This window comes from Mus caroli, chromosome 9 (assembly GCF_900094665.2).
Source record: "Mus caroli chromosome 9, CAROLI_EIJ_v1.1, whole genome shotgun sequence".
Taxonomy (NCBI): Eukaryota; Metazoa; Chordata; class Mammalia; order Rodentia; family Muridae; genus Mus; species Mus caroli.
The window spans coordinates 107,478,618-107,494,118 of record NC_034578.1 but is presented as its reverse complement, the minus strand read 5'-3'; the positions used below and the strand labels follow the sequence as shown (position 1 = coordinate 107,494,118).

The 15,501-nt window shown below is 42.5% G+C and overlaps 1 protein-coding gene across 30 annotated transcripts in view; it reads left to right on the top strand.

Moving 5' to 3' along the window:
- Arpp21 (cAMP regulated phosphoprotein 21) overlaps positions 1-15,501 on the top strand; it is a 167,061-nt gene that overhangs the window by 6,879 nt on the left and 144,681 nt on the right. Inside the window, exon 1 of one of the 30 annotated variants that reach the window (XM_021171505.2) lies at positions 11,784-11,874. The exons of the other annotated variants lie outside the window; for them this stretch is intronic. The gene's annotated coding sequence lies outside the window, so the exon portion shown is untranslated. Of the gene's footprint in view, positions 1-11,783; positions 11,875-15,501 lie in introns of those variants that run through there. 30 annotated transcript variants of the gene reach the window in all.

Sequence of the window (15,501 nt, the reverse complement as noted above, 5' to 3'; positions counted from 1 at the left end):
AACGCCTGCACATTGTGTTGCTTCGTGTGTTTGTATTTTATCTATTATACATTTATTTACCTGTGCTGCAGTCAGCAGTATTTTTGGAAGCCAGAGGTTTACTTGACATCGCGGACTACATTTTGATTCAGAAACACATAATCAAATCCTCTCTTTATAGCTATTTCCTAGAGATTGAGTCACACATCTTATCTACCTAAATGAGTCTGGATTGATTTCTTCCTCAGTGCCCCCTCCATCCAAGTTAGTGCTGGAATTTCTAATAATCTGCATTCTTTTCTTCCAGGTCACTGGTTGCTTGTTTATTATACACAAAATACAGGAGATAGACGCAGAAATCATAGAACAAACAAGGAAGGTGGATTTCTGTTACCTAGCAAAGTCCCTTCATATTGCCTAGGTAACAACCCTCACTCACCCTAGAACAACCCAGCATATAAGATCTTCCAATGAAATGGAAAATAAATTCATTCATCCTGGCATTTTGATTTATTTGGCATAAAGAATCACCATAAGGGAGGGGCTGGAGAGATGGCTCACTGGCTAAGAGCACTTGCTGTTCTTGCAGAGAATCTGAGATCTGTTCCCAGTAGCCACCTGGTGGCTCACAACCATCCAATGACAGCCATGGTGCACATGCATACATACGGGCAAACACTCATAAACAAAACGTAAATAAATTTAAGAGGAATTTAGAACACTGTGGTAGGGATCAACATATGCAGGCTAAAATATTCCCGTGTCTTTAAAGTACAACGTGGAACATTAATTTATAAAAGATTTTCTTTCTCCCAGTTTAAATAAATTATCTTTTCAATAGTACATTAGGTGGTCCAGAAACCATCCACACACTCAGCATTTCAATGTGCCTTCAGAAGAGTTCCTCAATGTTACAGCAACTTAGAAAACTCTAGAAAAATCTAGATATAGACCACTGAATTTAAAGAAGGAACAGGTTAACTCATTGGCACCCAAAGGTTAGTCTTGATCCTTTAATTTTTTTATTTGTATATAATGAGCACAACTGGAAAATTAAATACTGTCAGATGATTCCCATGTCTCTAAAAGCACAGACAAAATTCTCACAGGGCATTATAACACTTATTTGTGGGAAAACACACTGAGTGGCGTTCTTGGCTCGTGTCTTGTTTGTCGTGAAGTGTAATTTCAGTAGGAATTCCAGTTCTGCTGTGATGATGTCATGACATCATCAGCTGAGAAGAAAACAACTACAAGCAGATCCAAGTCCACAATAGAATCAAAACCTTCACAGCATTGACGTTAGCTACATACCACCTCTCTAAAACAGATGGTCAACTGAATGTTAAACAATGACTGTAGCTGGGCAATGGTGCACATTTATTATTTGAAAATAAATCTATGCAGTTTATCATCAGAGCATGACTCTTTAAGCCAGTATGGTACAAAGTCAAAACTGGTGTTGAATTCTCCCCAAATGAATCGTGAGAGTTCTGTGAGGGAATGGCCGAGCCAACGCCTGCACATTGTGTTGCTTCGTGTGTTTGTATTTTATCTATTATACATTTATTTACCTGTGCTGCAGTCAGCAGTATTTTTGGAAGCCAGAATCTCCACAGCAAAGAGTTGATCTAATCTGTTGTTGTTGTTGTTGTTTTGGGATTTTTTTTTCCAATCCTGGTTTTCAAATATTCGTTAAGAATGTTCTGGAAACACCCAGCAAAGCGGTCTTGATCGAGCTTCCGAAGCGTGCTGTAAAAATCACGCTTGCCCCAGCATGTCATGTGTGCTCTGAGGAACTGTATGTTTAGTCTCACGGTTGCTGCTGTCTCCAGGGTCTATAAATAACTTCCCGTCAGGAACTCTCTTCAGCGTCAGGACGTTGGAGTGCAGAAATAATGTGCCAGTTCATGTGTTTAGGCTTAGTGAGATGAGTCAGCCAGTGAGGGTCTCTGCCTCCAAGATGGACAACCTGAGTTTAGTCCCTGGGACCCGCGTGTGGAGTGAGAGAAGTGACTCCTGCAAGGTAGCTTCTGAAGGCCACTTGCACACACACACACTCACACACACACACACACTCACACAATACTAAGAAGATGAATTTAAGCAATTCTAAACAAATTATATATCTTCCAGAGCACTTGTATAATTATCCTCCCACAAATGATTTTTATATCTGTGTGGTCAAATGTGAGGCAGGGAGTTAGAAGCAAAAATATTTTGACTTTAAGCAGAGTTTGGGATTGAAAGTAGGATTAGAACCAGAGGAGAGGATGTGTACCCAGGGAGGGTAGGACCTCATGTGACAAGAGCAAGAAACAGTTAGTGGAGAGGAAGGACTGTTCTTGCCAGGAAGTGTCTGTGGCCTCTCTCAGATTCTGTGACCATCATTTGCATCGGGCTGAAAGGTTCTGTGAAATCAAGCCTGCCTTTTGCACCAGCAAACTTCAGTTCTCCACCTTCTGACCTCCAGAAGTACAGAGCTGCTCATCTGAGTGGGTATTTGATCTAGATGTCTGGCCTCTTCCCCACAGTAAGTAACTCACCGTGGGACCATAGCTCAGTGAACCTGTGCAGTAGTCCCCTGATCTTAATACTCTGCTAGGTATATGACTAGTCACTTAGCTAACTACTCACTTCTTTTTTTTAAAATTTATTTATTATATGTAAGTACACTGTTGCTGTCTTCAGACACTCCAGAAGAAGGAGTCAGATCTTGTTACAGATGGTTGTGAGCCACCATGTGGTTGCTGGGATTTGAACTCCAGACCTTCGGAAGAGCAGTCGGGTGCTCTTACCCACTGAGCCATCTCACCAGCCCAACTACTTACTTCTTATGATCTCCATTTAGAAAGTGGGAATTGACCTTCCAGCATGAAAAGTCCCTGTCATGGAGTGTGATCCACTAAAATGAAGCCTTCATCCTTTTATATAGAAGGGTTAGACACAGATTTACCTCATTCCATAAATAAAACACCATTCTCTTAGTTATTTAATTTTAATTTTAATTATGTGTATGCTTGATTTGCCTGTAAGTATGTCTCTGTAGGACCTGCATGCCTGGTGCCTGCAGCGGTCAGAAGAAGGTGTGGTACATCACCCGAAACTGTGAGCTTCGATTTGGGTACAGGGAATTGGAAGCCTACCCAGGACCTCTAGTAGAGCAACCAGTGCTCTCAATCTAACACAACTTCCCTTTAGGAAAAACAAACAAACAAACAAACAAACAAAAACAAAAACAAACAAAAAAATCCCAAAGCTTTCCAAAAAAAAGCTAGGGTTCAATACCTTAATTAATAATTGTCTTAAATTAACAACAAATACTTTTTATTTTTTTATTTTTATTTTTCGGGCTGAGTCTTGGTATGTATCACAGGCTAGCCTAGAATTCATGATTCTCATGACTTCCAGATGCTGAGATTGTAAACATGCCACTATGCCCACCTGCCAAATATAAATGGCAGCTTTGGTATTTAAAATCAATGAGCAGCTTAATTCTTTATGTCTGGGACTTATCAACGACCAAGGTAGTGACTAAATCTCAAGGGTGCTGGTTGGAAAAAGAGCACAGTGCTTCCTAAGGCCCTTTCTTCCATCAGTTCCTAAGGAAAGGGATGTCTGCCTGCCTAAGAGTTCTCCAAACCTATTATTGGTTCAGGTCACTACATTTGTCTCATTTCTACCATCTAAAACAGACAGCCCAGTTTTCAAATCTTTGAACAGGTGATGGTCAGAATAGCTCAATGAAGGAATAACTTTTCAGGAGCCAGGTAGGGGGAGCCACTCAACAAGAGTTCAGACAGCATAGGAGATTAAAAATGAATTTCTTTTTCTAACCTAGGACAAAGAGCAAGCATAGAGTTTGGGGGTTTCCAAGAAGCTGCTGCTATTCTCCCAGACTCCAGCTTCCTGCCTCTCAGAGTTCTTTGGGCAGAACAGTGGAGCTGGCCTCTGATCCTGAAGTGTCTGCGGATAATTTTGTTCAGTGAGTCAGCACCCTGGCTTCTGAGGAGTAACAGGCTGAGGAGGACTGGATCTGCTGTCATGATAAGGGTTCCCACTTACTTCCCCTAGCAGGAAACAGAGAACCACAAGAGGTCCTCAGTATAGAAGAATGTGGGCTGCACGGAGCAGTAAATGCATGTGATAATTGCATTGTGCTTTCTATTGTAATTTGAATATCTTACTTTTTTTTTTTCCTGGGGAAATAACACCATCAGTTTCAGCCAATGAACATTTTCAAAGGCCTGGGGGCATGCTCACAAACCTTACCTTTTACAAGATTTGCTGGCAAACAAATAAAAGAATTACATGGCTAGGTAGTTGCGTACAAAAACGTGTGTGTGTGTGTGTGTGTGTGTGTGTGTGTGTGTGAAAATCAACAAAACACACTTACCCCAAAAGTTCACCCCCTCCTTCAGCAGCTTCAGACTAGTATAGTGATTATTTGTGATTAGTTTTTGGTTTTTTTTTTTTTTTTTGGTTGGTTTTTGGTTTTGGTTTTGGTTTGTTTTTTTTTTTTTGGGGGGGGGGTGTCAAGACAGGGTTTCTCTGTGTAGCCTTGGCTGTCCTGGAATTCACTCTGTAGACCAGGCTGGCTTCGAACTCAGAAACTCGCCTGCCTCTGCCTCCCAAGTGCTGGGATTAAAGGCGTGTGCCACCACACCCAGCCTTATTTAATCTAAGTTTACTGAATTAAAATTTGACCTTTGTTAGTATTGATTAGGACTCATGTGCAGAGTTCCTACATGAAGTTTTAATTGTATTTCCTTCCTGGACTTTCAGTTCCCACACATGTGACAGCTGTCTTTCTGAAGAAGATAAAACAGATACCCTTAAATATAACACTGTAACCACACTTGAGACTTTCCTTTTACCATTTCAAACAAGTTTCTTTCCCTATTTCAGGAAGCAGGTAGCAATTCTGAGGCAAGCACAGGGCCCCTTCCTTGCCAGCCTGCATCAACCCAATGATTACCTGCATGGAGGAAGTTACAGTTAATACTCGGTCAGCAAAGTGAGGCAAAAGCCAGCACTCGGTTTTGAATTCTTGGCTCAAGGTGCTGGAGACATCTGGCCTTTCCCGGATCTGTGCTTATGAAGGGATTACATCTGACTTGAGGGGGGAGGGGGGTCAATCCAAGGACTAAGCAAGTGGGTAACCAGGTAGGAAGGCAGGCTCAGAGGTAGAGAACAGAGAGCTCTAGCCCACCAGGGCTTCCTCAGGCAAGACCACTTTTCCTAAACTATGGAAGTTGGTATCTCCCTGTCTCTTAAGAAGATGATAGAGTAAACCTGGCTTAAATGCCAAGGGATGGGACGTAATCCTCCCCCCGGGCCACTGATGACTGACTTACTCTCAGCTGTAAGGGTGATTTTAAGATAGATAAATACGTAGATGGCAGATAGATACACGTGTGATAGATAGATGGTCACATAGATACATAGATGACAGGCATAAATGACCACGTAGATTTTCATGTAATTCACACACACACACACACACACACACACACACACGCAGACAGACAGACAGACAGACAGACAGACAGACAGACAGACAGATAGATATGTGAGCTTGCTGTCTGAGGTTAAAAACAAGTGGAATTAGATACAGTTCTGTAGGGAACCCTTAGTTCCTAGGGTAGGGAGTGGTCTAACCTGCAGGTTACCTGCCAAGCACAGCGATTGCATCAGATAATTACATTGTATTTTGTAACATAATGTGTATGTTGGACATTCCTTCTTTCCTGCATGTGTTCGCACATGTGTGTGGTGAAGCAGAGACTGACATTAGGATATCTTATTTTTTGAGACAGGGTCTCTCTCTCTCTCCCTCCCTCTCTCTCTCTCTCTCTTTCTCTCTCTCTCTCTCTCTCTCTCTCTCTCTCTCTCTCTCTCTCTCTCTCTGNCTCTCTCTCTCTCTCTCTCTCTCTCTCTCTCTCTCTCTCTCTCTCTCTCTCTCTCTCTCTCTCTCTCTCTGCCTGGCACTCCAAGATTCAACAACACTCAACACTGGCTCACCATCCAGCTATTCAAGCCTCCCAGTCCATCTAATCAAGCAATGTGGTTCCAGGTCCACGCCAGCAAGCACAGCTTTTTATTGGCATCTGAGGACCTCAGACTTATCTCTAAATATCTCATGAAGGGTCTAATGCTTACATAGCAAGTTACCAGCTGATCCATTGGCCCAGCTACCCCCAGACCCCCTTCTTTTATTTAAATGCAATTCTTCCCATTGGTAGAAAACTTGCAAGCAAAAGCGCACCTTGTGAAATAATTATCTGAGTAGGACTTTAAGGTGAAGCTTTATTGACTCCAGGCTCATGGGATCAATGGAAGGTAATGACCGAGGATGCTGAAACCAAGCACACCAATATGAGTCTCAGGATGTCCTCATGGGAACAGGAATCTGGGTTCATTGCCCCAGCCTAGTTCATGGCCAAGTACCTTATCCCACAATATTACACTGGGTGGGGGGAGGAGAAAACTATTTAAGGGGGTACCTATAAAGCAATCCATGATTCCTAAGGTCTCTTTTAGTTTATAATTTCCATGATTCAATGACACACTTGTGGTAATAACCGTGGGTCTGTTTCTATACTGTATTGTTCATGAATTTTTATTATAGACTTTCCCTTCAGGCTTGAGAGCAAGCACGCAGCTGGGAAATAGAGGGAGTGTGTAGACCGATGCTCTTATCAAGACTATTCAGCAAAGAGACTGGGCGGGGGGGTGATAGTCCCAAGAACCAGACTCAGACTCTACTCTGCCAGGCACAGGTTCATTCCTTAAGTGTTCTGCATTGGCTCCCTTCATTTCTAAAGCAGGGCTGCAGTAAGAACTAACTGCCAACTGTTCTTCCCAGCGATGGGTTTAATTTTTCTCCCTTGTCCTCCTCATATCTTCATGCTTTGCCTGGGTGCTTTCATGATACCTAGCACAGTCATGCTGCACATGGTAGCAGAGAAGCCAAGAGAGAGAGAGAGAGAGAGAGAGAGAGAGAGAGAGAGAGAGAGAGAGAGAAATTTGGGTGAGAATGATTCAGAATTCCCGACCCACACAGAATTCCACACAGCATTTCATTACCTGCTAACCTGACTCATCTGAGGTGAGACCATGTCTTTTTGCTAATTTACAAAGGAAGTTACCCAGGCTCCCTCACAGATTCATCCTATGATAACACTCTAGTACCCTCTCAGGGGTGACTTGGATTTCTCTCTAAAGAACCAGAAATCATCTCAAATGAAACACAGTCCATAGATTAGTGACTTGTGCCACGGCAGAGAAAACCCATGAATTTATCTGGCACATGTCATTTGTAAAATCAAATTCATCTCTTGGATATAGCCAGACAGGGGAGCTCTAAAGTAATTTACGTTTTCCTAAAATCACAAAATCACGAGAAAGCATCACCTCGTTGTGTTAGCCTCGCTGTGCAAGTAGAAGGTCTGATGTTTTACGATCTGAAGCCATGGCTTGTTTCACTGGTGATTGATGAGAGCTTTGGGTCTAAGCAGGGACCAGCTGCTTTGCTGGTTTTGCCATGGGATGCGCAGCTTGGGGAGCCATCCCTGGACTTGCAGATCTGTGTCTGGTGATGTATTTTAATGTGTAGACATGAACTTACATCTAGAATATGGAATCAACAGAAAGCCCATGACGTTTATGGACAAATACTTGCGAAGACAGAGAAAGAACGCATTTTCTTTTTCTGAAGTGATTAGGGGAGCTACCTGTGGTCATTTGTAGTGGCAAAACCACCCTTACTTCTGCATTGACTCGTTCATTAGTACTGTTTGTTCTGCTCCATGGGAATGGCTTGCCTTTTATGCTCTGAATTACCTTGTTCCTCCAATACATAACCAATGCAGAGAACCAAAACCTCTGTAGGCTGTTTCAATGCTTGCTAAGGCCACACGGACAGATGAGTAATAAGTAAAATTCTCTCTCTCTCTCTCTCTCTCTCTCTCTCTCTCTCTCTCTCTCTCTCTCTGTGTGTGTGTGTGTGTGTGTGTGTGTGTGTGTGTGGTGTCCAAGCTGCTCTGCCTCTGGTTGGGATCATACAATGCTAATGTCTCTGGTGTGATATATTTCCCCCCTCTAGAGAAATAAGACAAAAGACTGTTGTGTTCATTCAATGATTTGTCTTTGTGATAGAAACTATACTGTATTATGTAATTAAAAAAAAAAAAACCCACAAACACTTAAGTGATATAGTCTAGAAAGGAGACATTGAAAATCCCAGAGTCAAGGAAGATTAAGTAATGGAATTCTGGTGGGGAAAGAAGGCATAGGAAGCAGGTATAGATGGGTGGTCCTTTCCAGTGGGCATGGCTGTTGCCCCGGACCTGTGTACTGTCTTGGACCACTGCTCCTAGTTTTATCTGTGCTACTGCCATGGTTCCTCTGAGGTCATGGACAGGTAGTCTCAGCTCCTCTTTCTCACCTGCCCAAGTTGGCCATGGGAAGCTTGGGGTGTCCTTAATGAGTCTCGCATATAAAAACTCCCCATGTAATTAGAAACACAACCTCCACCCTTGTTTTATTTTCATGTTTTTCCCTTTCACTGACTGACTGTGAAAAGAAGCCACTGTGTAGCTGCACTTGCAGAGCGTGTTCAAGGCCACTTTTGATTCCATCCCATCACTACACAAAGGAGAAGGAAAAAAGAAAAACCCTGAAAGACGGGAGGACTCGGAGAGCGATGGCGTGTTGGTTTGTTGTTTTAAATATTATAACATTATAGTTTGAGAATGCTATACACTTATCTGTCTGTAGATAACCTAAAAAAGACAATGAAATGAACTTAGGGAGTGGCCAGAGCCTTGCTTTTGAAGAGGGCTGGCAATATATATTATATAATTGCAAAATAATAATAATAATAATGAAGGCCAAAGAAACAGGCTCCAGCACTACACATTTCAACTTAACCCTGCAGATTAACTGGACCCAGGCTGCTGGTTTAGAGACCCAACAGTTTGTGCTTAAGAACAAACAATTGCCCACACAAGAAGGATTTATAGAAAAATATTAACTCTTCAGGGAAAAATGAGCAAATACTAAAAAAAATGATTTTATATTAAGTACTGAGTAAAATTGAAAGAAAAACAACCTTTTCAGTTTCTGTCCCTAGAAGATTCTCAAGCTTCAGACTCTCAAGCCCCTGCTGTAAGGTACCAATTTTTGGGTTCTTTGAGGTGGAAGCAAAAGTCTGGGTGTACATTCTAAGCAATCCCTCTCTCCAGTTGGAGAAAAGTGCTGGACCGTTCCCATCTGACCTGCCTCCCATCCCCTGCAGAACTGGTATTAACAGGTGGAAGGATTTGATTTTAACCCACTGCCAGCATGGATGGATGCATTTTATTGACAGTGGGCGTGAAGTTGCCCACTTCAGATTACCACTTTCTCCTGGCATTATCCTCCAAGACAAGTAGATGAGAATTAGCCAGCCTGGTCCCCTGTCACCAACGGGTCCCCTAACACCTGGGATGCATATGTGTGTGTGTGTGTTGGGCATCGGCCTTCTGCCTGTCTTTGGTACGGGGTGACAGTTACTCTGCAGATTTGGCACAGGGTGGCGGTTGCTCTGCAGATGTTCAGGATCGACGTGGCACTTCTCTCTCTCCTCCTTCAACCCTCAGGAGTCAGTTTCTCAGACAAAGGAAGTGGTGAGGCCAAACAGAAGGTGCAGTGTGACCCTGAAATAGAAGTTAAGTATAAGATAGGTCCGTGAAAGGCAGTGGGCTTTATTAAAATATTCTAGTAGGGAAATTTAGAGACAGTGATTAATTTTTGCTAATGAGATGTTAAATCTTATTTCTTGACCTGAAGCAAAGGAACAACTCAAGTAATCTTCCTTATTTTTCTCACTTAGATAAGCTGAAGAAATACAGAACTGTAGAAATATTCATTAAGGGTAAAGAGATTTATTTTCTCTCAATATATTTTAGAAGATCTACAGAAAGCACATTGCTTCATGGTTTTTTTGTTTGTTTGTTTGTTTGATTGGGTTTTTGGCATTTGCATTTGCCTCCTTCATCATAGGCATTAGGTAACTCTACTCATGTAAGTACCAACCCAATACCAGGAGGTCAGTTTAATTTTAAATAAACTATTTCTGAAAAGAGAAGAGAAAAATCAACAAATATGCCTACACTGCTAAACATGTATTTCTATGTTGATATATACACATGCATATGTAAATATATAAACTGCATATAAACTAATAAGTAGAATTTATTTATATACCTGTATAAAATTGGGCCCTCATTCTATTATGAACATATTAATCTCTGCTATTGTAGGGCCTGTGACAGAGTGAGCCAGGCTCACTGATTTTCTGTTCCCTTAAGCATACGGTTACAGAGCAGAATCAGGAAGGGGAAAGAATTTTCATGGTTCTCTGGTTCCAAACCCTTACCCCCAGTGAAGTAGAAAAACAAATAGAGGGTAGAAAGTTTCAAAATGCAGCTTAAGGATCTATATCTATATCTATATCTATATCTATATCTATATCTATATACATGCAATTTTTTTATTTCATATCTCCACCCAAGAGACCAATGAGAATGCCCTTCCCTGTCTTTTATGCTCACTGGTGACCCAGAGGTCATATTTGAGCATCTGTGAGCTATGTGCTTCCTTAAATGAGTCCTAGTACAATGGAACCATGTGTGCTTCCTCATGCCATCTCCAGGGGAAGCCTCAGACTGTAGCACTTTGTCTTCTATCACACCCAGGAGAGTTCTCGCCCTAAGCATTTGTTCTCAAACCTGCACAGGCTCTGGCCAACAGGAAGGGTTTCGTAAAATACAGAGTGTTCTATCTCAGTAGTTTGGGTGAGACTCAGATCTGAATTTCTAACAAGATCCCAAATGATGCCAGTGTTAGTGGTCCATGAATCACAAGTTGAGAACCAGTTATTGAAAAAACTAGGCTTTCTTCACAGAATGCAGTTTGCATAACCACTGGCTGACCATAATTTCACGGGCTGAAAAAATTAAAGAAGTAATATAAAATCCTCAGGAACAGACCAGCTTCTGGCTGGGCATGGCAGCTCGTGCCTACAGTCCCAGAGGCCTTTAAAAGACACCTTCCCAAGAAGGTAGTTCCCTTCTGAAATTACTGAAGTGTTTGAAGCCACTGGGGTCCCTAGAAATTCCTTGAGGGTCAGGGCTTCCCCAAGGGTTTGAAGTCCATTGTAACCAAAGCTGTAATTATGGAATGTGGACACACAACTCCTGAGAGGATGAGTGCTTTTTTTTTTTTTTCTCTGTGAAGGGCAGATAGTGGCTAAGACATGCACAGAGATAACCAGGTGAGATGGGGACCCATGGCTCCTGTTTTCAGATGTGGAAACTGAGGCACAGAGGTTGCCTGCTGAGTCAGAGGTGGGGTTAGGCTTCCAGTCCTGGATGCCTAGCTCAAGATTTGAGACTAAAACACAACACTAAACTTTCTCAAGTTGAGGTTTGGCTCTCTCTGCATTTTTCTTCTGTGATATAAGCCTCTATCCTCCTTAATGCTCCATCCTAGTTCACATGAGGTCCATGAGATCTGGGGGCACCTGCAAGCCCCTGTCCAGAACTGATCTGTTGAGGTGCCAGGGAGAGTTTTTAGATCGTCTTATTTGAACCTGTCACACTGGAAGCTGTTGAGCCAGGTGGGTCTGTCTGCCTGTGTACCCACCTATGTGGTCAGAGCTACAGCTGTGGCAGAAGGAAACACCTGGTAACACAGGAAGGGGAGGGAGGGGCTCCTGGGTGGGTGTCCTGGGATGCTCCCCTCTTGTATAACCAGCAGGGCCCCCTCTGCCATCCACAGCAGATGCTTCATGATGGAGTAAAGAGTGTGTTCTAGAAGAGGCTGGGCAAGGGACCTGCTGGTGACCTGGTGAGGCTGCTTCTCCTATTCACATCCGGTAATCAGACAGAACCTAAAGGTATAGGACAAGAAGGCCCAGCCCTTTTCTCTTTCTCTAACGTGTCTGGTGGAGCAGCTGGGTCAAAATGAGGCTGCTATCCAGATGTTAGAATTAGAGACTTTTCTTTAGGCTCAAAGCAAACCAGTGGTTTTTCTTATGCTCCAGTGAGGCCCCTATGGAAGTCTGCTCCTCGGGTATAGCTTTGGTCAACTCAGTCCTCAGAAATGGCTACGGACTGAGGTCAGCTCCACCTTAGAGTCTAACTCTTTAAAGAATTCTCCAAGCTCAATGCTCAAGGTAAGACACCAGTCAACCTTAGAAAAGCATTCCCTAAACACAGTTGCATTTGGGGTTAGAGGCTACATTGGCATTTGGTAATAGCAGGTATTTGTGACTGAAAGATTTCTTATTGTTAGCCCAGCAACAGGGGACACAGATATGTTTTAAGGGGTGTAGGAGAGACTGTGCCAAGAATGGAAAGCAATTGTGTGTTTCTGGGTATAGGTTACAGAAATGACGCTGGTTAAAAAGACAAGATGCATTTCGATGTGGCTTGGTATCTTTCTGCAGTAAGTAACAATGGCTCTGTGTGTGGCTATTGCATTCATTTTGAGCAAACACAACCCAAGTGCATACTTGGAAGCTGGTAGAAAGCAATAGAGAGAGCATGGGCTTCCAGACCTGGTTGGATGATGCCAGTTTCATTTGACCTTGGACAAGGACTCATTCGTTTTAATCCCAACAATTCTTTCCTTTTCTCTACCTTCCCTACCTCCATCTTCCCCTTACCTCCCTCCTCCCTATTTCCCACTCCATTCCCCATGCTCCCCATACATAATTCTTTTCTTCCTACCCCTTTCTTTGTCAAAATTGCATTCATTCATTCATCATTCATTAATTCATTTACCAATTAATTTATTTGTGCTATGATGCACTTGTGGAAGTCAAAAGACACTTTCAGGACTCAAGTCTATCCTTCCCCCGTGGGGGTTCCTGAGGATAGAACTCAGGTCATCAGGTTTGGCAGCAAGCACCTTTGTCCACTGAGTCATCTATTCAGCATCCCCCTCTCTTTTCGTTGTTGTTATTTTTACTTTATTCTTTTCTTCCTCCTTTTCCATTTTCCCTTCTTTATTATGTATAAGTAAGTTGTACCAAGCACGAAAACATTATATATAAAATGATCCTTTGGGCACTTGGCCCATGAAATATAAATGAAGCCACAATAGCTGTTATTTTTATGGGACGTGTAAATGCTTCTGTGTTGGAGGTGAATCAAATAGAATAGCTATGAGGGGTTGTGGTTACCACTCTCTAAACACCAGCTTTGTGGTTCGCTTTGCCACAGATCTACAGTATCATTTCTTCTCAAGTAGGAAAAATGGATGCAAGTTTCTTTTCCTTACATCAGTGAGTCTGGTGAAGAATAGAAGTGACCTATTTGAGTTTAACCCCAGGATTTCCATAGAGGTAGACGCACATCTGTCTATGATGGAGGGCATGCTTTAAAGTGGCTGCCTCTAAGACAAGGTCATTTTGGCTCTAGTTGTGTGGCTGGTATGCTCTGTGCTGACTTTCAGGACTCTGCAGATGTTCATCACAGTGTACGTGCTGAGAAAATACCCAGCCAATCTCCTGCAGCTGGGAAGAGCAATTAGCAGCTCCCTGAATTAGGGTCTTGTTTACGATGTTGCCCAAGATAATCATCTGTTTGTTTTAACTAAGATGCTCTGTCCTCATCAGCCGCATCAGTCCTCATATTTTAATGATAAGGCCTTTGAATCTCACAATAGTGTTTGGATTTCATGGCGGGATCCCCGGCATAGTTTTCATTTTCTCTTGATGACTCTGGGAATCAGCACACAATGTGCCTATATATCTTCCATCACTTCTTCAACTCAAGCAGAAAGGGAAATGCCTGAGATCTGCAGCGTAAACTTTTACTGGATACATCCGTTTTAAGGAATATCTTATTTCATTTGGAATTCCAGCATGCACATACATACATACACACACACACACACACACACACACACACACACACACACACACACAAATCAAAACCTTATGAGTGTAGCCTTAGCACAAATAACATACTCTAACTCACTCTGTAGTCAGGCTCACTCTATAGCCATCTGAGGTTTCTATTTATTTCATTAAAAAAAATCCCAGTGGGGATGCAGCTCAGTCTGTACAGGACATGTAAGAAGCTCTGGGATCTATCTCCAGAACTCTGTAATCATGGTGTGCCAATCCCAGGACTTGGGAGGCAGAGGGAGGAGGGAGGATCAGATATTCAAGATCAACCTCAGCCTCAGATTTAAGGCCATTGTGGGGTATGTAAAACGCTCTTTAAAAAATAAAGTGATGGATAAAGAAAAGATGGGGGTAAATTAAAAAGTAATTAGGTTCAGAGAAGGTCGTCTGTCACAGTGAAAAAGATTTGTTAAGAGATGCAAGAAATGGGAGACTGGAGTTGGATGGGATACAGTTCTACCTGGTGCAGGGGCTCAGTGCCTTCCCCCATAGCCTTGTACCCTCCAGGAGCAGCTCAGTCAGGACACTCTTAGGGTCACAGAGATGCCTGCGTAAGACTCACTCATTCACTCACTTAAGGTAATAAAACAAGATTGCTTTATGACAGGTGTGTCTTGCTCCATCTACTGGCACAGGCAAGCATGAGACTCATTGCCAGGGACAGAGCAGAGACCTGCCAGGACAGGCCTCCTCAGCGTCATTCTCCTGGACTCAGACTCGGGACCTTCCTTTTTAAACACAGCCTTTTCAGAGATATTTTTAAAGGAGCCCATGAGACATCACTCTTAAGTGAATCCCAAAGATTCTGTGAAACCTTTGGACTGAAATAGTGGTTCTCATTTTCTCCAGGGGTCACAGGAGACTAGTCGATTCACACCTCTGTCAAAGGAGCATGGTGACATGTGTAACAGGTGGCAGGTCACCAGAGGACTTCCTGCTCTTGGCTTTACCTTGCTGGTGGCGTAGCCTCTCAGGAAGCCAGCCACCTGAGCTCTGACTACTTCTCTCCCACAGACCTTAAGTTTGTGCCCTAGATTTGACCTTTTTCTCTTTTAAGCCACCTCAGATATTGAATGCAGCCTGTACTCTCACCTCAGGATGGCTGCACCATCTCCATGTCAAGGCCTAGGACAGGAGATCCATGCTTGAACTCTGGTGTCAGAGGCAGAAGGGTGGCAGCCACAGTGGGTGATAACAAGTTACAGCGTTCTCAGATTCTAATTCCTGGTGGCATTCCAAAAGAGAATTTCTAACCCCTGACGAAGGATGCTGAATAACAGTTACTATTCATAATATTGGATGTAAGAGGGATATTGTATTTGTTATTTATTTATTTAGTTAGTTATTTATTTATTTAGTTAGTTAGTTACTTATTTGAATCATGGGTTAGTCTGTTTTTCTTGAATGCTAGGAACTATGTGATAAGAATTTATTTAGAATTATTTCTAAATTGAAAAACAAATAGAAATTGAAAAACAAATTGCTTAGCAAACTTGTGCAATTATTTGAAGCTGATTGCAATTTAAAAAAAAAAGACACGGTTTTATTTTATGTGTGTA